This window comes from Eulemur rufifrons, chromosome 21, assembly GCF_041146395.1.
Source record: "Eulemur rufifrons isolate Redbay chromosome 21, OSU_ERuf_1, whole genome shotgun sequence".
Taxonomy (NCBI): Eukaryota; Metazoa; Chordata; class Mammalia; order Primates; family Lemuridae; genus Eulemur; species Eulemur rufifrons.
Window position 1 is genome coordinate 25293370 of NC_091003.1, and position 25281 is coordinate 25318650.

The following is a 25281-nucleotide window of genomic DNA, read 5'->3' on the forward strand; positions in this document are numbered from 1 at the left end:
CATCCACATCAATTTGTGAGGAAAAAAATTAAGCTTTTTCAGGCCCTCATTGAAGAGGACCAACACTTTACAGCAGAAACAGTCAATACTACAGACATCTCAATTGGTGCAGCTTACACTATTCTGACCAAAAAAATCAAACAAACTTTCCATTCAATGGATGCCAAAACCGTTATGCGCAGGTCAGCTGCAGACAAGAGAACTTTCTTTTTTTCTTTTTTTGAGGCAGGGTCTCCCTCTGTCACCCAGGCTGGAGTGCAGTGGTGTCATCACTACAACCACACACTGCTGGTCTCAACTGATCCTCCCACCTCGGCCTCCCAAAGTGCTGGGATTACAGGCATGAACCACACCCAGCCCAGAACTTTCAACAGAAATCTTAAATAAGTGGGATCAAAGTCCTGAAGCACTTCTTTGAAGAACTGTGACAGGAGATGAAACAGGCTTTACCAGCACGAGAAGACAAAGCACCATCAAAGCCATCGCTACCCAGAGGTGGGCGTGGTCCAGTCACAGCAAAAGCAGACTGGTCAAGAGTAAAGGTCATGGCAACAACCTTTGGGGATAGGCCGGGCGTGGTGGCCCCCGCCTGTAACCCCAGCACTCTGGGAGGCCGAGGCGGGAGGATCGCTTGAGATCAGGAGATCAGCCTGAGCAAGAGCGAGACCCCATCTCTACTAAAAATAGAAAAAATTAGCCGGGCATGGTGGCGCATGCCTGTGGTCCCAGCTACTCGGGAGGCTGAGGCAGGAGGATCGCTTGAGCCCAGGAGTTTGAGGTTGCTATGAGCTAGGCTGACACCACGGCACTCTAGCCCGGGCAACAGAGCCAGACTCTGTCTCAAAAAAAAAAGAAGAACAATGTTTGGAGATGTTCAAGGCATTTTGCTTACTGGTTTTCTAAAGGGCCAAAGAACGATAAAATCTGCTTGATAGGAGAGTGTTTTGAGAAAGTTAGCCAAAGCTTTAGCAGAAAAATGCCCAGGAAGGCTTCCCCGAGGGTCCTCCAGACCCAGGCTGCTCTCCTGCTCATTCCATTCACCAAACAAGGGCAAATCTGTGAGAGTTTCGACGGGAAGTCATTAGGCACCCACCTTATAGTCCTGATTTGGCTCCTTCTGACTTCTTTTTGTTTCCTAATCTTAAAAAATCCGTAAAGGGCACCCATCTTTCTTCAGTGAATGGAAAAGAGACTACAATGAGTGACATGGCTAAATTCCCGGGACCCTCAGTTCTTTTGGGATGGACTAAATGGCTGGTATCATCCCTTACAAAAGTGTCTTCACCTTAATGGAGCTTCTGTTGAGAAATAAAATTTATATTTTTTATCTTTCAATTCCATTTTTCCACAAGCTTTTTGAGTCTCCGCATAGATAATACTACAAGCCATAAAACAGGTCTCAATAAATTTAAAATGACTCAAATCATGACAAGTATGTTGTCTGACCACAATTAAATTAAATTTAAAAATCAACAACAGAAGATACCTGGAAAATCCCCAACTATACAAAAACTAACACATTTCTGAATAGCCCATGGATCAAAGAAGAAATCAAAAGGGAAATGAGAAAGTATTTTAAATTAATGAAAATTTCTGGAATGCAGTTTTCAGGCTAATTTATAGCAGTAGACTCCTTTTTTTGCCTACGCTGGAACAAAAGAAAGATCTCAAATCCATAACCTCAGTTGCCACTTTAAGGAATTAGAAAAGAGTGCTGGGAGCAGTGGCTTGCACCTGTAACCCCAGCAACTCGGGAGGCTAAAGTGGGAGGACTGCTTGAGGCCAGGAGTTCTACAGCAGCCTGGGCAACACACCAAGATCCCATCTCTAAAAATAATTTTAAAAATTAGCCGGGTATGGTGGCACATACCTGTAGTCCCAGCCACTAGGGAAGCTGAGGCAGAAAGATCCTTTGAGCCCAGGAAGCCAAGTCAACAGTGAGCTGTGATCAGGCCACTGCACGCCAGCCTGGGTGACAGAGTGAGAGCTTGTCTCTTTAAAAAAAAAACAAACAAAAAAGCCAGACATGGTGGCTTAGCCTGTAATCCCAGCACTTTGGGAGGCTGAGACTGGAAGACTGCTTGAGCTCAGGAGTTCAAGACCAGCCTAGGCAACACAGCAAGACCTTGTCTCAAAAATAAATAAATAAATAAACAAACATATTCACTGCTTCTCCGCTCCCCCAGCCCCGACTCCCAGCTAGTCTGTTAGTGTTGCAATCCCTCCCACTCCTCTAGCACCGCAGAGCCCACAAGTGCCCGTGAGGCGTGAGTGCATCTCCATCCACATTGACCAGGCTGGCAATGCCTGCTGGGAGCTCTGCTGTCTGAACACAGCATCCAGCTGGATGGCCAGATGCCAAGTGACAAGAACACTGGGGGAGGAGATGACTCCTTCAATACCTTCTTCAGTGAAACCGGTGCCGGCAAGCACGTGCCCAGGGTAGTGTTTGTAGGCTCGGAGCCCACCGTCACTGACAAAGTTTGCACTAGCACCTCCCACCAGCTCTTCCGCCCTGAGCAGCTCATCACAGGCAAGGAAGATGCTGCCAGGAACTGTGCACGCGGGCACTACACCACTGGCAAGGAGGTCACTGACCTCGACCTGGACCAAATTCGCAAGCTGGCCAGCCAGTGCACAGGGCTCCAGGGCTTCTCGCTTTTTCACAGCGCTGTGGGGGGAACTACTCTGGGTTCAGCCCCTGCTGACGGACCGTCTCTCTGTTGATTACGGCAGGAAGTCCAAGCTGGAGTTCTCCTTCTACCCACCCCCAGGTTTCCACAGCTGTCGCTGGGCCCTACAACCCCACCCTCGCCACCCACACCACCCTGGAGCACTCTGATTGTGCCTTCATGGTATAGACAATGAGACCATCTATGACATCTGTCATGACAATATCGATGTGGGGCGCTTGACCTCCATACTAACCGCCTTATTAGCCAAACTGTGTCCTCCAGCACCGTTTCCCTCAGATTTCACGGAGCCCTGAAAGTTGATCTGCTGGAATTCCAGACCAGCCTGGTGCCCAGTCACCACATCCACTTCCCTCTGGCCACATACGCACCTGTCATGCCTGCCACGCACAGCTTACCGAAGCAGACCACCAACACTCGCTGTGAGCCAGCCAACCGCACGGTGAAATGTGACTCTCACCATGGCAAGTATTAGTTTAGGTATGGAATGTCCAATTTCCTTAAGTACTAAATTTGACAGTTGATACCTCTGACATTTCACTTTGACACTTCTTGTTTTATTTTTATCGTGAAGGTACATCCTCATGCTTTCAAATGCACATTTTGGCTTGCGATTATCATTCAAATGTTTTTAGAGTAATTTTTGTGAAACCATGGGTAAGTCAGAAATTCACGTTATTTTTTTGTTTTGTTTTGTTTTGTTTTTGAGACAGAGTCTCGCTTTGCCGCCCAGGCTAGAGTGCCCTGGCGTCAGCCTAGCTCACAGCAACCTCAAACTTCTGGGCTTAAGCGATCCTACTGCCTTAGCCTCCCGAGTAGCTGGGACTACAGGCATGTGCCACCATGCCCGGCTAATTTTTATATATATATATATATATATATATTTTTTTTTTTAGTTGGCCAGATAATTTCTCTCTATTTTTTAGTAAAGACGGGGCTGGTCTCGAACTCCTGACCTTGAGCGATCCACCCACCTCGGCCTCCCAGAGTGCTAGGATTACAGGCGTGAGCCACCGCACCCGGTCCACGTTATTTTTTAAATGTGAGTTCCGTTGTGAAACCAATGCAGCCCAGACAGCACGAAGTATCAATGAAGTGTTTGGGAAGGATGTGGCTAATGAACACACAGCACTATGATGATTTGAGAAGTTCCATTCTGGTGATTTTAATCTTGAAAATGAGCCATGTGGGTGACCTGAGATCAAGGTGGATAATGAGCCGAAAGCTATAGTGGAAACGAATCCATCTCAACCTAAGCGTGAATTAGCAGCAAGGTTTGATGTTACTATTCCAACAATATTGGACCATTCGAAACAAACAGGCAAAGTAAAAAAGCTGGATAAATGGGTACCCCATGAATTAAACGAGCGTGGGAAGAGAAATCATCTTGAAGCTTGCCTTTCTTTGCTGTCATGACATAAAGGTGAACCATTTCTACACCATGTTGTTATGTGTGATGAAAAATGGATTCTTTTTGCCAATTGCAAGCATTCCGCACAATGGTTGGATAAAGACGAAGTGCTGAAACACAGTCCAAAATCGAATATTGATCCAAAAAAGCTAATGGTGTCTGTTTGGTCCAGCGCTGGTATTATCCATTACGGCCTCATGAAACCTGGTCAATCGATCACAGAGGATGTCTACTGCAACCAATTGGATGAAATGATGAGGATGCTTGCGATTAGGCAGCCGAGATTGGTCAATAAATACAGGCCAATCCTCTTGCAAGACCACATGTTGCAGAGGCCGAGGCGGGAGGATCGCTTGAGCTCAGGAGTTCGAGACCAGCCTGATCAAGGGGGAGACCTTGTCTCTACTAAAGATAGAAAGAAATTAGCCGGACAACTAAAAATATATAGAAAAAATCAGCCGGGCATGGTGGCGCATGCCTGTAGTCCCAGCTACCCGGGAGGCTGAGGCAGGAGGATTGCTTGAGCCCAGGAGTTTGAGGTTGCTGTGAGCTAGGCTGATGCCACAGCACTCTAGCCCGGGCAAGAGAGTGAGACTCTGTCTCAAAAAAAAAAAAAAAAAAAAAAAAAAAAGACTACATGTTGCAAAAAACAACATTGCTCAAACTAGAGAGGCTGGACTTGGAAACTGTCACATACCGTACTCACCAGACCTTGCACCAACTGACTATCATTTCTTCCAGGCTTTGGACCACTTCTTGCAAGGAAAAATATTCAGTTCTCAACAAGCTGTGGAAAATGCCTTTCACAATTTCCGTAACTGCCACTCACTCTCCAGGCTTCCTCACTGCTGACATCAACAAACTACCATTAAGATGGCAAAACTGTGTCAATAGTTTAGGCACATGCTTTGATTCATTGTACTGCTTCTTGTTTGAGATATAATGAGCTAGACTTTTGATTCAAAATTGAACATTTCATATTTAGTGACCTAATACACGGTTTACTGCCTGTTGTACCATGGGGATGTGGTTCCCAAAGATGTCAGTGCTGCCATCGCCAGCACCAAGACCAAGCGTACCATCCAGCTTGTGGATTGGTGCCCCTCTGGCTTCAGGGTTGGCATCAACTACCAGCCTCCACTGCAGAACCTGGTGGAGACCTGGCCAAGGCAGAGCGAGCTGTGTGCATGCTGAGCATGAGGCCGGGGCTCGCCGGGACCACAAGCCGGACCTGACAGATGCTACGTGTGGCTTTGTTCACTGCTATGTGGGTGAGGGGATGGAGGAAGGAGAATTTTCTGAGGCTCACGAGGACATGTCTGTCCTTGAAAAGGATTATGAGGTTGGCGTAGATAGCACTGAAGGAGAGGATGAGGGTGAAGAGTATTAAGCTGTCTGCTACAATTTTATACTCTGTTGTTTTGGGACTGTCTAATTTCTGTTCTGCAAAACTGCCTATTGTAGCCCTAAACTATCAATAACAGTGATGTCTCCATTTTTAAAAAAAGAGCAAATGAAACTCGGCAATAAAAAATAATAAAGATTAGAGTGGAAAGCGATGAAAATAAAAACAAAAGTAGAGCAAATAATGAAAACCAAAGCTGTTTTATTGAGATCAATGTAACATTAATAAATTTCTAGCTAGACTGATTAGAAAAAAATAAAAATCACAAAATATCACTATCAGTGTCATCACTACAGATTCCAGAGAAATTAAAAAAGATAATAAAGGAGAGGGTGAAGAATAAAGGAATAGTATGAATGACTTCATGTCAATAAATGTGACAATGTAGGTGAAATGTACAAACTCCCTGAAAGATGAAATGCACAAAGCTCACTCAAAAAGAAATCAATAACCTGAATAGCCCTATAGCTGTAAAAGGAATTGAGCTGTAATCCCAGCTACTCAGGAGGCTGAGGCAGGAGAATCACGTGGGCCCAGGAGTTCGAGACCAGCATGGGCAACACAGTGAGTGAAACCTCATCCCTGGAAAAAATAGACAAATAAATAGCTGGGTGTGGTGGTGTGCAGTCCCAGCCACTCCCGAAGCTGAAGTGAGAGGATGCCCTGAGCCCAGGAGTTTGAGGCTGCATGAGCGATACTGTACTCTAACCCGGGTGACAAAGCAAGACTGTGTCTTAAAAAAAAAAAAAAAAGCACGAGAGAAAAAAGAAATTGAATTTTCAGTTAAAAACCTTCACATAAAGAAAATTCCAGGCACAAAAGAAAATTCACTGGAAAATTCCACCAAATATTTAAGGAAGAAGTAATACCAATTCTATACAAATTCTACCAGAAATTCACATATTAAAAAAATTACCATTAATAAGAGCATGAAAAAATAAAAAAAAAAAAAGCAGGAATAAATCTAACAAAAGATGTGAAGTCCTATACATTGAAAATTTTAAATATTGTTCAGAGAAATTTTTAAAAGACCTAAACCTTTAGGGAGGATATACAGTGTTCATGGATCAGTAGATTCAAAACTGTTAAGATACCAATTTTACCCAAATTGATCTACAGATTCAATGTAACCCCAGTCAATATTTAAGTAGGACTTTTTACAGAAATTGACAAACTAACCCTAAAATTCATATGGAAATGCAAGGGACTTAGAATACCCGAAACAATTTTTTTTTTTTTTTTTCTTGAGACAAGAGTCTCACTCTGTTGCCCTGGCTAGAGTGCCATGGCGTCAGCCTAACTCACAGCAACCTCAAACTCCTGGGCTCAGGCAATCCTCCTGCCTCAGCCTCCCGAGTAGCTGGGACTACAGGCATGCACCACCATGCCCAGCTAATTTTTTCTGTATATATATATTTTTAGCTGTCCAAATCATTTCTTTCTATTTTTAGTAGAGACGGGGTCTCGCTCTTGCTTAGGCTGGTCTCGAACTCCTGACCTCAAGCGATCCTCCCGCCTCGGCCTCCCAGAGTGCTAGGATTACGGGCATGAGCCACCGCGCCCGGCCCCGAAACAATTTTGAAAAGAAAGAATAACATTGGGGGACTTACGTTAGTTGACTTCAGCACTCACGACAAAGGGACAGTAATCAGACAGTGTGGCATAACCATCAAACAGGCATCAAGACCAATGGAGGCCGGGCGCGGTGGCTCACGCCTGTAATCCCAGCACTCTGGAAGGCCGAGACCGGAGGATCACTTGAGGTCAGGAGTTCGCGAGTAGCCTGAGCAAGAGTGAGACCCCCGTCTCTATAAAAAACAGAAAAATTAGCCAGGCATGATGGCGCACCCCCGTAGTCCCAGCTACTCTGCGGGCTGAGACAGGAGGATCTCTTGAGGCCAGGAGCTTGAGGCTGCAGTGAGCTTTGATGACACCACTGCATTCTAGACGGGGCAACAGAGCAAGATTCTGTCTCCAAAAAAAAAAAAAAAAAAACACCCAGTGGAACCCATTACTGCAAATGAAGTATCTCAGGAATGGAAAAACAAACACCACATGTTCTCACTAATAAGTGGGAGCTAAACAATGGGCACACATGGGCACAAAGAGATATAAAGAGAGATATAAAGGACATTAGAAACCAAGAAGGGGGATGGTGGGAAGGAGGTGAGGGGCAAAAACTTACCTATCAGGTACAATGAACACTATTCTGGTGATGGGCACACTAAAACCCCTGACTTGAGCATTACACAATGTTTCTATGTAACAAAGACATTTGTATCCCATTAAAATTTTGAAATTTAAAAAATACACTAATTAAAAATAAATTAATTTAGGCCGGGCACGGTGGCTCACGCCTGTAATCCTAGCACTCTGAGAGGCCGAGGTGGGAGGATCACTTGAGGTCAGGAGTTCCAGACCAGCCTGAGCAAGAGCGAGACCCTGTCTCTACTAAAAATAGAAAAAAAATTAGCCAATCAACTAAAAATAGAAACAAAAAATTAGCCAGGCGTGGTGGCACATGCCTGTAGTCCCAGGTACTCCGGAGGCTGAGGCAGGAGGATCACTTGAGCCCAGGAGTTTGAGGTTGCTGTGAGCTAGACAGAAGCCATGGTATTCACTCTAGCCCGGGCAACAAAGCGAGACTCTGTCTTAAAAAATAAAATAAAATAAAATAAATTAATTAATTTAAAAATTAAAAAGAAATCAGTGGAACAGAAAAGAGTACGGAAACAGACCTACGCTGTACATGAGTAACCAATTATGTCAAAGGTGCGAAGGCAATTCACTGGGGAAAGAACTCTCTTCTCACAGTGGTACTGAGACACTGGCAGAGGAGGAGGGGGTGGGTGGAGGAGAAGGAGGACATAGTTTGATCCATTCCTTGCACTACAGACAAAAATTAACTCAAAATAAATCACAGGACTGACTGTAAAGCCTACAGCCATAAAACTCAAAGAGGAAAACACACAAAGTCTTTGTGACCTTAGTTTAGGCAAGATTTCTTAGATACATATACCACAAACGTGATCCATAAAAGAAAAAGGTGATAGACATCAAAATTAGAACTTTTGTTCTTCAAAAGACACTGTTGAGAGAATAAAAACACGAGCCACGTACAGAAAGAAAACCCCTGCAAATCACATATCTGATAAAGTCTTGCATCCACAGTATATAAAGTACTCTCAAATTTCAATAAAAAGAAAACAACCCAATTTTTAAAATAGGCAAAAGATTTTAATGCTCACTTACCCAAAGATAAACAGATGGCAAATAAGCACATAAAAAGATGCTCAACATCATTAGTCATTAAAGAAATGCAAATTGAAACCACAAAGAGATAGTATTACATACTTATTAGAATGGCTAAAATTTAAAGTGTTGGCAAGTAAGTAAAACAAGCGGAACTCATTGCCAGTGGGAATGTAAAATGGCACAACTACTTTGGAAAACAATTTGACAGTTTCTTTAAAAACACTGAATGAGAGCTGGGTACAGTGGTGCGCCTGTAGTCCCCGCTGCTTGGGAGGCTGAGGCAGGAGGATGGCTTGAGTCCAGGAGTTTGAGGTTGCAGTGAGCTATGATCATACCACTGCACTCCAGCCCTGGCAACAGAGACTCCAACTTAAAAAAAAAAAAGAAAGATCAACTCATGGCCTGCCCAACCCACTTCTTCCTCTGGACAAGAGAGGCTTGGCCTTCTGGATCCCACCCGCCCTGTGGGCAGGAGCCAGGTCTTCTCCACAGTTATAAACTCAGGGCTTACCCCATGACTGGCGCTGGAGAACTGCTTAGCGAGTGAATCAGCAACTGGGATGGCACCTTCCGGCCCACAGTCTGCACCCCCTACCTGCAACTGAGCTGAAACACCCCATTCCTCCCAAAGTACTCAAGGTCTCCCAGTTTTATGTTAAAGAGTTCTAATTTCCCAAACTATTCATATTGAGAAAGAGTTCATTCCCTAAATAAATATTTAGCAACAGAACTTTTCTTTTTTTGAGACTGGGTGTCTCTTTGTTGCCCAGGCTGGACTGCAGTGGCTGTTCACAGACGCAATCACAGCCTCCCACAGCCTTGAACTCCTCGGCTCAAGGGTTCTCCTGCCTCAGCCTCTGGAGTAGCTGAGGTTACCGGGGCGCACCATCACGCCCAGCAGAACATTTTTAACAGTGTCCATTCTATCAAAAAAGCTATGATACTGTTCAGTCAAAGCAAATTCATAGTTCATATCAGATTAGCCCTTCAAATCTCCTGAGGCAAATCATACACTAAGGCCTATAAAAATTTCAATGCACTACCTCGAATTCTTACAACCAGACAGATCTGGCTAAAACAGCCCCATATGAGCTTTCTGGCCTTTTCTTTATACTCCTCCCAAAGATTTTTTTAAAATAGCTATCAGAAGAGGGGGAAGGTCAGGCGCGGTGGCACACACCTGTAGTCCCAGCTACTCGGGAGGCTGAGGCAGAAGGATTACTTGGGCCCAGGAGTTTGAGGTTGCTGTGAGCTAGGCTGACGCCACGGCACTCTAGCCCGGGCAACAGAGTGAAACTCTGTCTCAAAAAAAAAAAAAGAAGAAGAGAGCGAAAAGCTATCAGCAGATGTTTGTCTTGCTACATCCTGAACACATCTGGGCTCCCCACTGCTGGGCCTTAGTCCATGGCATCCCTGCTCCCCAGGTTCCAAGACACCCCATCTTCCAGGAACCCTTTCCCAAACTCCCCTATCGGGGCCTGACTTGGCAGCCCAGCCCTGCTTTACCAGGCAGCTCTCCTCTGATCCTGTCTTCCATTTCCAGCAGGGTCAGCACACTTTTTCTTCAAGAGCCGAATGGTAAGTATTTCCATCTGTGCAGGCCACCACTGTCTCTGTCACACCTACTCAACCCTGCTGCTGCAGAGCCAGCGCACCCACAGATAATATATGAATCCCTGGGCACAATTGTGTCCCAATAAAGCTTTATGTCAAAGCAAAAAAAAAAAAAAAAGTGCCCAGCTGCAGGTGTGGTTCGCCAGACCCTGTTCTGGAGTATACGTATAGGGACATCATCTTTATCCCCACCCCACACCCCACACCCCCCACCAACACCCAGCACAGGGAGGCCCGTGCTGAACGCCTGGTGAGCTGCACTGCTCAAACATCTTCCCATTTCTGCCAGTAGACAACAAAGTGCCAACAACAGTTCTCCAACAGGGAAGCTTCTCTCCCTTCCTGATCCACCTGTAGTACAGGGGCTGTTCCGGAAACAGCTGAAGATGGAGGTCACTGGTTAACACCTGAGCCTACTTTGTGCCAGGCAATTCTCCAGATGACAGGGCTGTGGCAGTGAACAGAGCAGGCCAACCCCAGGACTTTACACAGCTTGCGTCACACACAGGGCGGGCGGTGACTCTGATGGGCTGAACCGGCATCGCCTGAGCTGTGTATCAACATTTCCTTCCTTCCTGTCTCAATATCCTCCCCAATTCCTCTGTAAGCAAGCAGCACGATTTCTGCCACACCTCTTCTCCCCACTGCCAGCCTTGCAAGGCCCTGTCCCAGGCCTTCCTGTGATGACTGTCTCTCTGTGGTAACACGGGAGAAGCAGGCCAGCTCTTCCCAGCCAACGGACGGCTGCTGCTTTAGGAAATGACCTGTGCCCTCATCACACCAACGCAAGGCCACAGTCCCAAAACAAGAAGGCCCAACACACCAGCAGTCCCTACACTTCTCTGTCCCCAGACTCCTTACACACTTAAAACTACTGGAGACCCCACAGAGCTATCGCTTATCTGGTTTTATTTACCAATGTTTACTGTATCAGAAATTAAAACGGGCAACTTTTTAGACACAAGAATCCCAAGTACATGCTCAGAGGTTAAACAGCAAATTATCACAGGACCCAGCAATTCCACTCACAGGCGTGTGACCCAGAGAACTGAAAGCAGGGACTCAAACAGATACCTGCACACGGATGTTCACAGCAGCAGTCTTCACAACGGCCAAGCAGCAGAAACAGCCCGAATGGCTGTAACAGGTGAACGGACAAACACAATGTGGTGCCTCTACGCAAGAGTATTACTCAGCTGTAAAAGGGAACAGGTGTGCGCTACCCACGGGCAGCCAAGTCGTGGAGTGCTGCGTTACTTCAAAAGGGCATGTGAGCAGCCATAAAAAGAAGAAAATCCCGACACGTTCTACAGCACGAACGAACCTTCTTTCGACTGCGCTCACTGAAAGAAGCCAGACACAAAGCCGCAAATGCTTTAGGATGCCACTTACGTGAGGTCCCTAGAGAAGTCAAAGTCATAAAGGCAGAAAGTAGAATGGTGGTTGCCAGGGGCTTGGGGTCAGGGGAATGGGGAGTTACTATCTAATGGGTATAAAATTTCTGTTTGGGACGGTGAAAAGGTTCTGGAAATGGGCAGTAGTAATGGTTACACATCCTGAATGTGCTTAATGCCACTTTACGCTTGTAAGAGAATGAAAGGGACAAATGACACCTTGACATTATGATGGAAATGTTTTGACCTCGTGGCACCCCTGAAAGGGTCAGGGACCCCCCCCCCCCCACCCCGAGACCCTTGGGCACACATGGAGAGCCACTGCTTTAGACCAGGCAATGTTTGGGAATTGGAGGATTCAAGCCCTGCAGAAATTCAGGAGATTCTGCAATACAGATTCTTTCTCTAAATTCAATTTCTTCTTTGTCAGCAAGCCTTGGCCTACTTTTAAATTATGTAAACTGAGCTGTCTCAAATTACTGCGTGAAATCTGGTATACTGCCTAAATTGTCTGGAATTGATTTCTGTTCAACATTTACCCATAAAGAATAGGAGGAGAATAGAGTACGAACAGAAGCATGTGCCCATAGTCACATCGCTCAGGAAACCAAAACATTTTCAGCAAAGTACAGATCACACAGCCAGTACTCATAAAAAAAAATAAAGAAGGAAAGAAATGCAGGAGAAAATTCTAGCCTACCTCCTCCCACAGCCCACTCGCATGGGTCTCCACCACCGTGGTCTGAGACCCCCTTAGACGCAGCCCTCTGCACCAGCAGTGGTCACCCACTCCGGCGCACCCAGGACAGGAGGTCCCAGTGTCTCTGGCTGAGCAGTGCAGCCTCCAACACTCAGACATTCCGCCTGGAAAGAGCTAGCAGCTGCTTCCAAGGGAGGCTTTTCTGCGGGTCTCATTCCGCCCACTACACATGGCGCTACTGGGAACGGGAGATTTGTCCAGCATCACATTTCAAATCTGCCGCACAGGAGAGGGGATCCGAAAGCAAGGGCTGGCTAGGCTGCTGGTCAAGTGACCAAGCGACTCTAGGAGAATGGTTCCTGTAGACACTGGGTTCTACCTAGACCAGCAGTCTCTTTTCTGGACGCCTTCAAGAGAGGACAGAGACCACTGTCGGATAACACAGATATATAAAATACAAAACCCAGGGCATCCTGCTAAGTGGCCTACTGAATGGAGGGTGACCTCTGTCCTGAGGTAAGAGCGTGAATAATAGGGGCCTTGAATGGGGCCTCAGAGGTGGGCAGCACCTGAACCAAGCCTCTGGCACGGGCCTGTCCTGAACAAGTGCCACCCAGCAGGGAAGGGAGAATGCGGCTTCCGGAGGAGCACTCTACTCAGTGGGCCTGGAGGGACTTCAGGACCAGACGGCTTCCCGGGATGCCCTGCGGTCCCTAGGGACGCGGTCCCAGGAAGGGACGCAACTGGTGACGGAGGAGCGCCTCATCAGAATGGCGATCCGCAGCTGACCTGGGGGCGGAGCTAGGAAGTCCGGGAAAGCACAAACAAGCATTCAAAACAGCGCGCAGAGGATTCTAGAATAAACTGTGATCGTATTACAAACTCCCGGCCTTCTCTACAGAGTGTTCTAAATGCCATCTGCCCTTTCATGGAGGCGAGGGGGCCCCCCAGCCTGCCAGTCCCCTGCAGCCCCTTCCCAGTAGCTGCCTCGTGCCCACAGCACCAGCAGGCCTGCCCGCACCGTCCCTGCCCGACGGCTTCCCGCACGATGTAGGGGGATCAGCTTGGAAAGAAGCCCCAGCTCCTGGACCGCAGGACAAGTACGCAGGACCGCTGGGCTTCATGCCTTCATCTGTAAAGCATGCAGGGGGTCGTCCGTGCCCTGTCCTGCCCGCCCGACTTCCCTAGTGGTCATGAGGCCCAAGGGAGAAAATCACTCCATGCGCACTCTGTCGCCAAGCTCTCACATCGCAGGAGCCCTCGGCAGAGGCGAACGCTCCGGCAGGGACCCACGTGGGCAAAGGGAGCACAGGGGACAGAAACTGGGCAGGGGCGTGGCCTGCCACTGTGCCTCGGCAGTGAAGCCCAGATAAGACGGCTGCTCCCAGGAGGCCTGGGCACCCTCCGCGCTGCCAATCACCAGGTGGCAGCACCACAAACGCCAGCATCTGCACCGCAAGCTGCAAGGAGTGCAGACACCAGCTGACCGGTGACTCTCACCCATGAGGGCCCAGAGTTCGAAAGGGAGCGAGGCGTGTGCAGCTCGTGGAAAATGAAAGGACGGGATGTTTCATGAGCAAAATGAAGGCAGGCAGGCAGGCCCGAGGCTGTTCTACCCACCGAACCCCCCGGCTAGTGCAGCCAGCTTCCTTCCCAGAAGGGCTGACCCACCTGCTCAGTGTCCCACATCCAGCTGGCAGCAGCAGAACAGGCACAGGACGCCAGGCTCTGGGCACCAGGCTCTGCTTTTTCACCCGAAGCCAGCACAGCCACCCTGGCCGGGACAGCCTGCATTCTGACTCAGAGGGCCAGGGCCAGACTTGCCAGTCCTGATCCATTCTCTTTGTTGAGACAAAAGCCAGAGGACTTAAGAAACGCAGAGTCTCCGTGGAGCCTGGCCGTAAAGGGCTCAGGGGGACCAGCAGGCACCAGTGCCTCATCTTCAGGTTGGCACACAGTGATATACCAAAACATTTTAAACACGCAAACACTCCCGTCATGGTTTTGAAATATGTCTGCAACTTTTTTTTTTTTTTTTTTTTGAGATAGGGTCTTGGTCTGTTGCCCAAGCTGGAGTGCAATGGCGTGATCATAGCTCACTACAGCCTTGAACTCCTGGGCTCAAGGGATCCTCCTGCCTCAGCTTCCTGGGTAGCTGGGACTACGGGTGTGTGCCACCACACTTGGCTAAGTTTCCTATTCTTTGTAAAGAGAGGGTCTCCCTCTTGCTCAGGCTGGTCTCGAACTCCTGACCTCAAGCAATTCTCCCACCTCGACCTCCCAGAGTGCTAGGATTACAGGCATGAGCCACCGTGCCTGGCCACCTCTTTGATTTTCTATGGTCACATCCTTTTTAGGGCCTTCCCCCGGCTTTTCTAGGGTAACTTGTTTTAAGCAGGACCCTCTTCCCCAAACATCTGCTTAAGGAGAAGCCACAGGGCAGTGCAGCCGCGCCAGTATCTGCAAATAAATGGTGGCTGGTAATGGTCCCTTCATCTCCTGGATGTAGAAAATGTTTGTTATTTATGAGAAGTAAATGTGACGTTTGGGTCTTGTCTCTTTATTCTGGTGTGGCATTCTCCAGGGTCAGCCTTGTGACCCCAAGACCTGCAGGAGAAAGTGGCTGGCATCCCCCATGCTCAGCAGCTATACTCCCTGTCCACAGTAACAGCAGAGCTGGCCAAAAACCTGTCCTTACTGGTGATGATGGGAGCTCTGTGGTCCACGCAGAGGAGTGAGGGGAGAACATTGCTCAGGACTCCACCACCCCTGGGGCTATTGAGAACAGTCACGTGTCTGAGGAGTTATGCCCTTTAGGGAGTCATATCAAAGAAGCTGCGGATAAAAGCTGTGGTGGAGTGCACCAATAGTCGAAAAGAAAAGAAAGAAGAGAAGAGAAGAGAGGAGAGGAGGGGCAGGTTTACCAAGCCTATCTATTTAGTGAATGACACTTTTAAGAAAAGATGGGCTGGCACGGTGGCTCACACCTGTAATCCTAGCACTCTGGGAGGCCGAGGCGGGTGGATCGCTCGAGGTCAGGAGTTCGAGACCAGCCTGAGTGAGAGCAAGACCCTGTCTCTACTGAAAAAAAAATGGAAAGAAATTATACGGACAACTAAAAATACATATAGAAAAAAAATTAGCTGGGCATGGTGGTGCATGCCTCTAGTCCCAGCTACTTGGGAGGCTGAGGCAGGAGGATCGCTTGAGCCCAGGAGCTTGAGGCTGCTGTGAGCTAGGCTGACGCCACGGCACTCTAGCCCAGGCAACAGAGTGAGACTCTGTCTCAAAAAAAAAAGAAAGAAAGAAAAAGAAAAGAATTGCAACCTGCAGTCAGTTTACATTTTATGGGGGTTTGGAGAGGGGAACCTACACTCAGGAATAAGACCTGGGCAGGAGGGTGGGGCAGAACTGGAGTGAGAGCTCTTTCAACGGATTTAGCATTGACCAGCAGTTTCATCCAACACTCACACCACATTTTGATCATAGCCACAGGAAAGCGCAGCCAATTCCTCTCCAGAGGAACAACAGCCGTGGCAAGATGACATTCTTGCATGCTCATTTTGCATGTGCCGGGCAGTGTATCAAGTGCTTGGAATCCATTACTATAAATCCTCAAGACAAACCCATTTGCTCCTTCCAGGAACACAGCTGTGTACCTCCTCAGGGCCAGGCACTGTGCTGGACACGAGTGAGAAAAGCAGGCCACAAAACACAAGGTGTGTGCCTTCACGGAGCTCAGATTCTACTAGGGAAGCAGGAGATCTTTGAAACCTTGGGGCAGGCAAAGAATTCTTAGAGAAAAACTGAAATCATAACCATAAAAGGAAAAATTGATAAACTGGACTTCAAAATTAAAAACTTTTTTGATCAAAAACTAAGTAAAGATACATAAATCAACAAAATACAGATCCCAAAAATAGACCCATACAGATGTGGTCACTGGATTTTAGACAAAAGTGCAAAGACAATTCAATGGAAAAAGGGTAATCTTTCAACAAATGGTGCTAGAGCAATGAGACTCCACATATCATAAAAGGGACCTCAATCATCAGGGAAATGCAAGTCAAAAACTACAATGAGACAGCACCTCACACCCATTAGGATGGCCAGTGTCAAAAAAAAAAAAAAAAAAAACAAAAACAGAAAATAACAAGTTTTGGCAAGGATGTGGAGAAACTGGAACTCTTGTGCACTGTTGGTAGGAATGTAAAATGGTGCAGTCACTATTCAAAACAGGGTGGAAGTTCCTCAAAAAATTAAAAATAGACTTACCATATGATTAAGCAATTGCATTTCTGGGTATACCCTAAAGAATTGAAAGCAAGGTCTAAAAGAGGTATCTGTACACTCATGTTCCTGGCAGCATTATTCACAATAGCCAAGAGGTGGAAGGGAAGCAACTCAACTGCCCACTGATGAGTGAATGGATAAACAAAATGTGGTACATACCTACAATGGAATATAATCCAGCCTTAATAAGTTTTTTTTTTTTTTTTTTAATTGAGACAGGGTGTCCCTCTGTTGCCCAGGTTAGAGTGCAATGGCATCATCATAGCTCACTGTAACCTCAAGCTCCTGGGCTCAAGTGATCCTCCCACCCCAGCCTCCCAAGTAGTTGGGATTACAGGCTTGAGCCACCACACCTAGCCAAAAAAGAAGTTCTTATACATGCTACAACATGAATAAAGCTTGAGGTTGTTATGCCAAGTGAAACAAGCCCGACATAAAAAGACAAGTACTGCATGAGTCCACTTACATGGTATCTAAAGCAATCAAGCTCTTAGAACCAGGAAGTAGAATGGTGGCTGGGGGGAGGGGAAAAGAGGGGAGTCATTGTTCCATAGGTATTTTCAGTTTTGCAAACTGAGAATGTTCTAGAGATCTGTTGCACAAGGTACATATGGTTAATACTACTGAACTACACACTTAAAAATAGTTAAGATGGCATATTTTATGTTTTTTATTAAATTTAAATATCTGGAGTGGCAGTGGGGGTCACCTAACACTCAAAAAAATATAGAGGGATTTTAAAGCCCTAAGAGTAATATTAAAACTGAACAAACGGCTCCTGCAAGAAAGTAAGACTGGAAATCGAAGGCAGCTAAAAGGAGACTGAGCCTCAGGCCCCGCTATGGCAGGTAGCTCTGCCCTGCCCCTCCCTCAGGCAAGCTCGGGGGTCCAAACTCTAGTGCACGCGCCAGTCACCGCAGGGAGCCAAGCTCACAAAAGCCACATCTTATCATTATGGGCTCCTCAAAGAATGTTCACAGAAAACATTTACAGCCTGAATGTTCCATTTCATACAATTACTTCAAAACCTAAATCAAGGCCGGGCGCGGTGGCTCACGCCTGTAATCCTAGCACTCTGGGAGGCTGAGGCGGGAGGATCGCTCAAGGTCAGGAGTTGGAGACCAGCTCTGAGCAAGAGCAAGACCCCGTCTCTACTAAAAAATAGGAAGAAATTAACAGGACAACTAAAAATATATAGAAAAAAAAAATTGGCCGGGCATGGTGGCACATGCCTGTAGTCCCAGCTACTCGGGAGGCTGAGGCAGTAGGATTGCTTGAGCCCAGGAGTTCAAGGTTGCTGTGAGCTAGGCTGATGCCACGGCACTCTAGCCAGGGCAACAGAGTGAGACTCTGTCTCAAAAAAAAAAAAAAAAAACCAAAAAGACAAAACCTAAAAAAAGAAACCAAACAAACAAACAAAAAAAAAACCTAAATCAAGAGCAAGGTTCAACACACCAAAAACTGTATCTAAAAACTAGGGTTAGGGTTAACTAATCTATTGCACACCGAGTGCTTAGCAGAGTGCCTGATGCTCAGAAATGGGGGTGGGATGGGGCGATGAGGACAATGACAGCAGTGGCTAAGGACAGAGGCTGAGACTACAGGACAGGCAAGGAGGGGAGGTGCTCAGCTCCGGGCAGTCTGAGTGCAAGGCTTCCTGTGGGCATTCAATTGGACACAGCAGCGAGAAGAGGGCAGGTGACACTGAGAAGCTGGCGCTGTGGCAGCCGTGGCTGAGGCTATGGGAAGAAGACAAGAAAAGCAGGGTGGGGAGGTTCAAGTTAAAAAGGGAGGAGGAGAATGACAGAGGGGCAGAGAGAAAGAATCGCGATAATGAATTATCTCTTAAAGCTGTGCAATGTCAGAGCGAGGTTTCAAATACCAGCTCCGCCACTTACAAGCTGTGTGGCTCTGGCCAAGGCACTTATTCTCCCAAGTTGTTTCCTCATCTGTAAAATAAGGTCAATCTGAGTACCTGCTTCCTTTACAAAGGCATCACGTCTCATTCTGCAATTACGAAGTAGGAACATGCAACAGTGTTTAGCTAGAATTTTACAAGGCTGTTTTTCTGTGTGTGTTCTAATCATTTTTAGGGTCACTATCTTTTTTTTTTCTGTTAAGTAGTATGAGTTTTACATCTAGTTATATGAAATTTTTCCTTCTAAAGTATCTTTTTCTGATGTTTTATATTCATGAATATATCTTAAGCAATAATACATTCATATGGTTCAAAATACACAAGGTCTATACAAAGGGAGATAACACTAAGGCAAAATTATTAATAAGCCTCCCAAGCTTCTGGAAACAGATTCATCGCTTTCATTGCCATCACAATATGGTGAGATCACAGAGAGGGGCCACTAGCTGGCCTGAACTGGTTGCCCAGGTCCAAAGTGCTCATAGGTACGGTGGCTCATGCCTCTAATCCCAGCACTTTGGGAGGCTGAAGTGGGAGGATTGCTTGAGCCCAGGAGTTCAAGACCAGCCCGGGCAACATATCGAGAAACCATCTCTACAAAAAGCTTTTCTAAATTAGCTGGCCTGGTGGTGCATGCCTGTAGTACCACCTACTTAGAGGCTGAATCAGGAAGATCATTTGAGCCCAGGAGTTCAAGGTTACAGTAAGCTCTCCAGCCTGTGTGACAGGGCAAGACTCTATCTCAAAAATAAATAAATAAAAATTTGAAAAATAGCCGTCAATTGTCAGTGCCCACACAAGATGCTAGTGGATCCAGAACCGTAAACACTAACGAGCCATGACCCAGTGAAAAGATGCCCGCGCCTTGGGCAGGAGTTATCAGATGGTGCTCACTTAGCTCCCCAGCCACAGATTTTCATCTTATTTTGGAGTCACGGTGCAAAGCATGTAGCTCAGGACGGCAGTCCCAGGTTTCCTGTTCCTGCCTTTACCTCAAAGCTAAGAGCTGTCACTAGGCAAGCTGATTGTTCTCTCTGGGCCTCAGGAGCCTAATCTCTAAAAGCAGACCTACCACCTGCCTCACTGACCACGCCCCACGGGCTGCTGCAGAAAGGGTGTGCACAGCGACACCCAGACTCCTGGGCTGAGCTCGGCCCCTGCTTCAGACAGCACCCCCACCACCACACACCCGAAGACCATCAGGGCACAAGCCCATGCAAACTACCACTGGTGATGGATGGTACAACTGAGAGCCTATGAAACAAACCAGCAAGCTCACAGAATGTCAGAACTTGGGCCCAAATGACCCCTGGACACCAAAGTCCTCTATTTTTAATCCCTAAGAAGAAATTAAAACCAAAAAAGAGTGATTTGGAAAGATTTTTGACAAAACTAGGTCAACCAGGTCTCAAGACTCTAAGAAATGAAAAATAATTCTTTTTGAATATTCAATTATCATCGCAAAATAATTTTTAAAGAAACTTTTTATTCTTGAATAATTTTAGATTTATAGAAAAGTTCTGGCCAGGTAAGGTGGCTCACACCTGTCAACCTAGCACGCTGGGAGACTGAGGCAGGAGGCTCGCTTGAACTCAAAAGTTCAAGACCAGCTCAAAAAAACAGAAAAATTTAGCTGGGCGTGGTGGAGCGAGCCTGTACTCCCAGCTACTCTGGAGGCTGAGGCAGGAGGATCACTTGAGCCCAAGAGTCTGAGGTCGCAGTGAGCTATGACGACACCACTGCACTCTAGCCGGGGCGATATGGCGAGACTCGTTCTCAAAAAAAGAAAAGTTCCCACACACCCTTTATCCAGCGCCTCCTACTGTTAACGTCCTGCACTACCACAACTAAGAACCCAACGTTGCTAATTTCATTTCTGTTAACTGAATTCCACTAGCTGTTCCACTGATGTCCTTCTGTTCCAGAATCCAATCCAGGATACTACACTGCAGTTGGTATTACGCTAAGGTTAACAAAATAAAAAAGTAATTAAAAGCATTGACTAATGCTAGAATTTAAAGAATGTGATTGTTTGTTATAAATTTTACTTGGCCTTTCTTTTTACTGATGCTGAGTGATCATTTACTCAGCATAATTCTTTTCAGACTACAGAATAGAAATAATGGGAAAAATATTTTAAGCAAATAGCAATATATACTAAAGTTGATGTTAAAACTACAGATATCTGGACGGAGTGGGGAGAAGGGGATAGATAAATCCACACCTGGCGGACGCTTGTCGGGCAGTGCAAAGGCAATTTACGTAACCAAAGCATTTGTACCCCCATAATACACTGAAATAAAAAGAAATAAAAAAAAACTTTAAAAAGTAAATAAATAAAACTATAGATATCTATTCCTAAAAGTGATTTTTTAAACATTTACTCAAGAAAATACAACTTACTTAAAACTGAGATGCTTCCTTACCAGTGTAATGAAATAGAAGCTTGTTATAATACGGAAAGTACAATGAATATCACTCTCAATATTAGTTATTTAATAAAGATAGTTTCAAATCAACACACTTTCGAAGCTAACCATGTAACAAACACATGGAAGAGAGAAGAGAATTAATCCAAGTAGCTTCTGAACCCAATACTCTTGAGTATATACCATCAATCTGAAGACAAGCTATTGTAGTTGCATAGGCGTAGCACTTCTGAAGCTAGTCTGTGTGTACTGTAGGATTAGGCAAATGAATGAATCTAGTGACAGTGACTGGGAGTGTTGCAGAAAAAGGGAGACGCAAACGTGGAACAGGGAAAGCAAGTGAGACCCTGTGATGCTGAGTTGGAACAGAAAAAAAAAAACAAAAAAAAACTCAAAATGAGGCTGGGTAGTGGCTCACACCTGTAATCCCAGCACTTTGGTAGGCTGAGGTGGTAGGATCACCTGAGGCCAGGAGTTCGAGACCACCCTGGGCAACATGGCAGGACCCTGTCTCTACAGAAAATAAAAAAAAAATTAGCCGGCCATGTCTGGTGCATGCCTGCAGTCCCAGCTGCTCAGGAGACCAAGTTGGGAGGATCACTTGAGACCCTGGAAGTTCAAGGTTGCAGTGAGCTACAATTGTGCCACTGCACTCCAGCTTGGGCAACAGAGTGAAACCCTGTCTCTAAAAAGAATAAAAATTTCTTGAAAATTAAAAAACAAAAGAGAATGAACTTACCCAGGCACAGATGCACACACACACACAGACGCAAGCATGCACGCACATGCAGGCACCCACCCTCCGCACCCCCCTGGCTAGACTGAAAGGACCTAGTGGCAGCACATCCTAATAGCCAGCAATGAATACACCTGCCACCAAGATCTTGGTTTCCATACACCATTTCCCACTAAAAGGAACCAGCGCTCTGTGGAAAAATGCCCCATTCCAGGATAGGGCAGGAAAGGTACCAGATAGACCTGGTAATAAGGAACGTTCAAAGGACACATGTTCCCATCCTGAGGGGCCAGTTGAAGGGGTTTCCACTTGCCAAATTAATCATAATAAAAGCATTAAAATGAACAAAGACAGTAACAGGTTAGGTAATTAAAGATGAAATGTCTGATTTCAAATCAAAAGTGTAGTTTAGTATATCTCAAGCAAGAAGCAGTACAGTTAATCAAAGTATGCACCCAAACTATTGACACAGTTTTGCCTTCTTAATGGTAGCTTCTTTATGCCAACACCAAAGAAGCCTGAAGAGTGAAAGGCATTTCTCATGGCTTGTTGAAAACAGTATTTTTCCTTGCAAGAAGTGGTCCAAGGCCTGGAAGAAGCGGGAGTCAGTTGGGGCAAGGTCTGGGGAATACGGTGGATGACAAGAGTCTTTCCAAGTCCAGTCTCTGTAGTTTGAGCAGCGTTGTCTGTGTGACATGCGGTGGAGCATTGTCTTGGGAGAAGATTGGCCTGTGTCTGTTAACCGATCTTGGCTGCTTAATTACAAGCATCCTCATCATTTCGTCCGGTTGGCTGCGGTAGACATCTGCTGTAATGGATTAACCAGGTTTCATGAAGCTGTACTGGATAATACCAGCACTGGACCAAACAGACACCATGAGCTTTTTTGAATGAATATTTGGTTTCGGACTGTGTTTCTGCACTTCATTTCTATTCAAACATTGTGCCGAATGCTTGCGATTGTCAAAAAGAATCCATTTTTCATCACATGTAACAATATGGTGTAGAAATAGTTCGCCTTTATGATGTGACAGCAAAGAAAGGCAAGCTTCAAGACAATTTCTCCTCCGATGCTCATTTAATTCATGCAGAACCCATCTATCCAGCTTCTTTACCTTGCCCATTTGTTTCAGATGGTCCCATATTGTTGGAATAGTAACATCAAACCTTGCTGCTAATGCACGTGTAGACTGATATGGATTCGCTTCCGCTACAGCTTTCAGCTCATCATTATCCACCTTGGTCTCAGGTCACCCGTGTGCCTCATTTTCAAGATTAAAATCACCAGAATGGAACTTCGCAAACCACTGGCATTCATTAGCCACATCTTTCCCAAACACTTCATTGATATTTCGTGCTGTCTGTGCTGCATTGGTTCAGTGACAGAACTCATATTTGAAAATAATATGAATTTTTGACTTATCTATGGTTTCACAAAAATTGCTCTAAAAAAAAAATTTTAAAGATAAACAAGCCAAAAAGTGCATTTGAAAGACTGAGGATGTACCTTCACAATAAAAATAAAACAAGAAATGTCAAAGTGAAATGTCAGAGATATCGACTGTCAAACTTATTACTTAAGGAAAACGGACATTCCATATTTAATAACCTAATAAAACACTGAATTAAAAAAAGAAGATTCCATGAGTTTCTACTGATGCTGAAAAAAAATGAAAAGGGAGAAAAAGCTCTATTTTATAGAATACCAATAAAAAGAAAGAATGAGAGAAAATCACCATTTAGCAACCATCACAGCAGTAACTGATTCAGGCAAGAATTATCTAGTAGTAGATGTTTAAAACCACTGGGCGAAGCTCTTTCTCTCCCCACAGAGTACCTGGCCAATCACAAAGGCAGAAAAGCACCTATACAGTAAAGAAATCCAGCAGACACCGCCTGACCAAATGGTCGAAGTTAATGTCACCATTACTGGGACAAGCCGACGGCAGGTGTCTCCTGACAGGATGCACTGAGGACTCTACTGCTCCTTCCAAAAAGGCATCGGCTGAATCTTATCACAAGAGAACAATCTGCTAAACCCAAAATGAAGAATATTCTATGAAAGGACTGGCCTGACTCTTTTAAAAAGTTCATGCCATGAAAGACAAAGAAAGCTAGGGAGCTGTTCCAGATTTTAAAAGATTAAACACATGTCACAATTAAATGCAACACATGATCCCAGCTGGAGTTTGATCTGGGGAAAAAAATGTTGTAAATGGGACAACTACCAAATGAGGATATGGATATTATTACATATATTAAAATAGTATTAAACTTCCTAAATTTAGGAGAATGGCCTTATTCTTAGGAAATATAAATTGAATGATACTTAGAAACAAAGGATCATAATGTCTGCAACTTAGTTTCAACTAGTTCTGCAAAAAATAGTGTGTTGTGCATATAAAGAGAGAGAGAGAAAGTACAAGTGCAAAGGTATCCTGGGTCAAATGTTAACAATTGGTGAACTTGGGTGAATGGTATGCAGGGGAAGTTCATGGTACTATTCTTACAACTGTTCTGTCCTGTCGGTTTGAAACGTTTCCAAAGTAGAAAGATTTTTTTAAAAAGAATGAAGTAAAGTTATATATACTGATCTACAAAGATATCCAAAATATGCTGTTAAATGAAATATTTTTTAATTTGTATAAAGAGAATAATTTCATTTATGTAAAATATTCTATGTACAAATGTTTATAAATGTGGAAAAAAAATTTCCCCAGTCGGGCTGTCTGTGCACCCCACAGGTCCCCACGCTGGGCTGCGCCGGCATCCTTCCCGTGGACAGGGCGGAGGGAGGCATCCTTCCCGTGGACAGGGCGGAGGGAGGCATCCTTCCCGTGGACAGGGCGGAGGGAGGCATCCTTCCCGTGGACAGGGCGGAGGGAGGGATCCTTCCCGTGGACAGGGCGGAGGGAGGCATCCTTCCCGTGGACAGGGCGGAGGGAGGCATCCTTCCCGTGGACAGGGCGGAGGGAGGGATCCTTCCCGTGGACAGGGCGGAGGGAGGCATCCTTCCCGTGGACAGGGCGGAGGGAGGGATCCTTCCCGTGGACAGGGCGGAGGGAGGCATCCTTCCCGTGGACAGGGCGGAGGGAGGCATCCTTCCCGTGGACAGGGCGGAGGGAGGGATCCTTCCCGTGGACAGGGCGGAGGGAGGCATCCTTCCCGTGGACAGGGCGGAGGGAGGCATCCTTCCCGTGGACAGGGCGGAGGGAGGCATCCTTCCCGTGGACAGGGCGGAGGGAGGCATCCTTCCCGTGGACAGGGCGGAGGGAGGGATCCTTCCCGTGGACAGGGCGGAGGGAGGCATCCTTCCCGTGGACAGGGCGGAGGGAGGCATCCTTCCCGTGGATAGGGCGGAGGGAGGCATCCTTCCCGTGGATAGGGCGGAGGGAGGGATCCTTCCCGTGGATAGGGCGGAGGGAGGGATCCT

At 46.2% G+C, this 25281-nt stretch overlaps 1 protein-coding gene and 1 pseudogene across 5 annotated transcripts in view; one reads left to right on the forward strand and one right to left on the reverse strand.

Moving 5' to 3' along the window:
• DGCR2 (DiGeorge syndrome critical region gene 2) overlaps nt 1-25281 on the reverse strand; it is an 86697-nt gene that overhangs the window by 55243 nt on the left and 6173 nt on the right. The window lies entirely within an intron of this gene.
• Nucleotides 2266-5494, forward strand: LOC138401532 (tubulin alpha-1C chain-like; annotated as a pseudogene).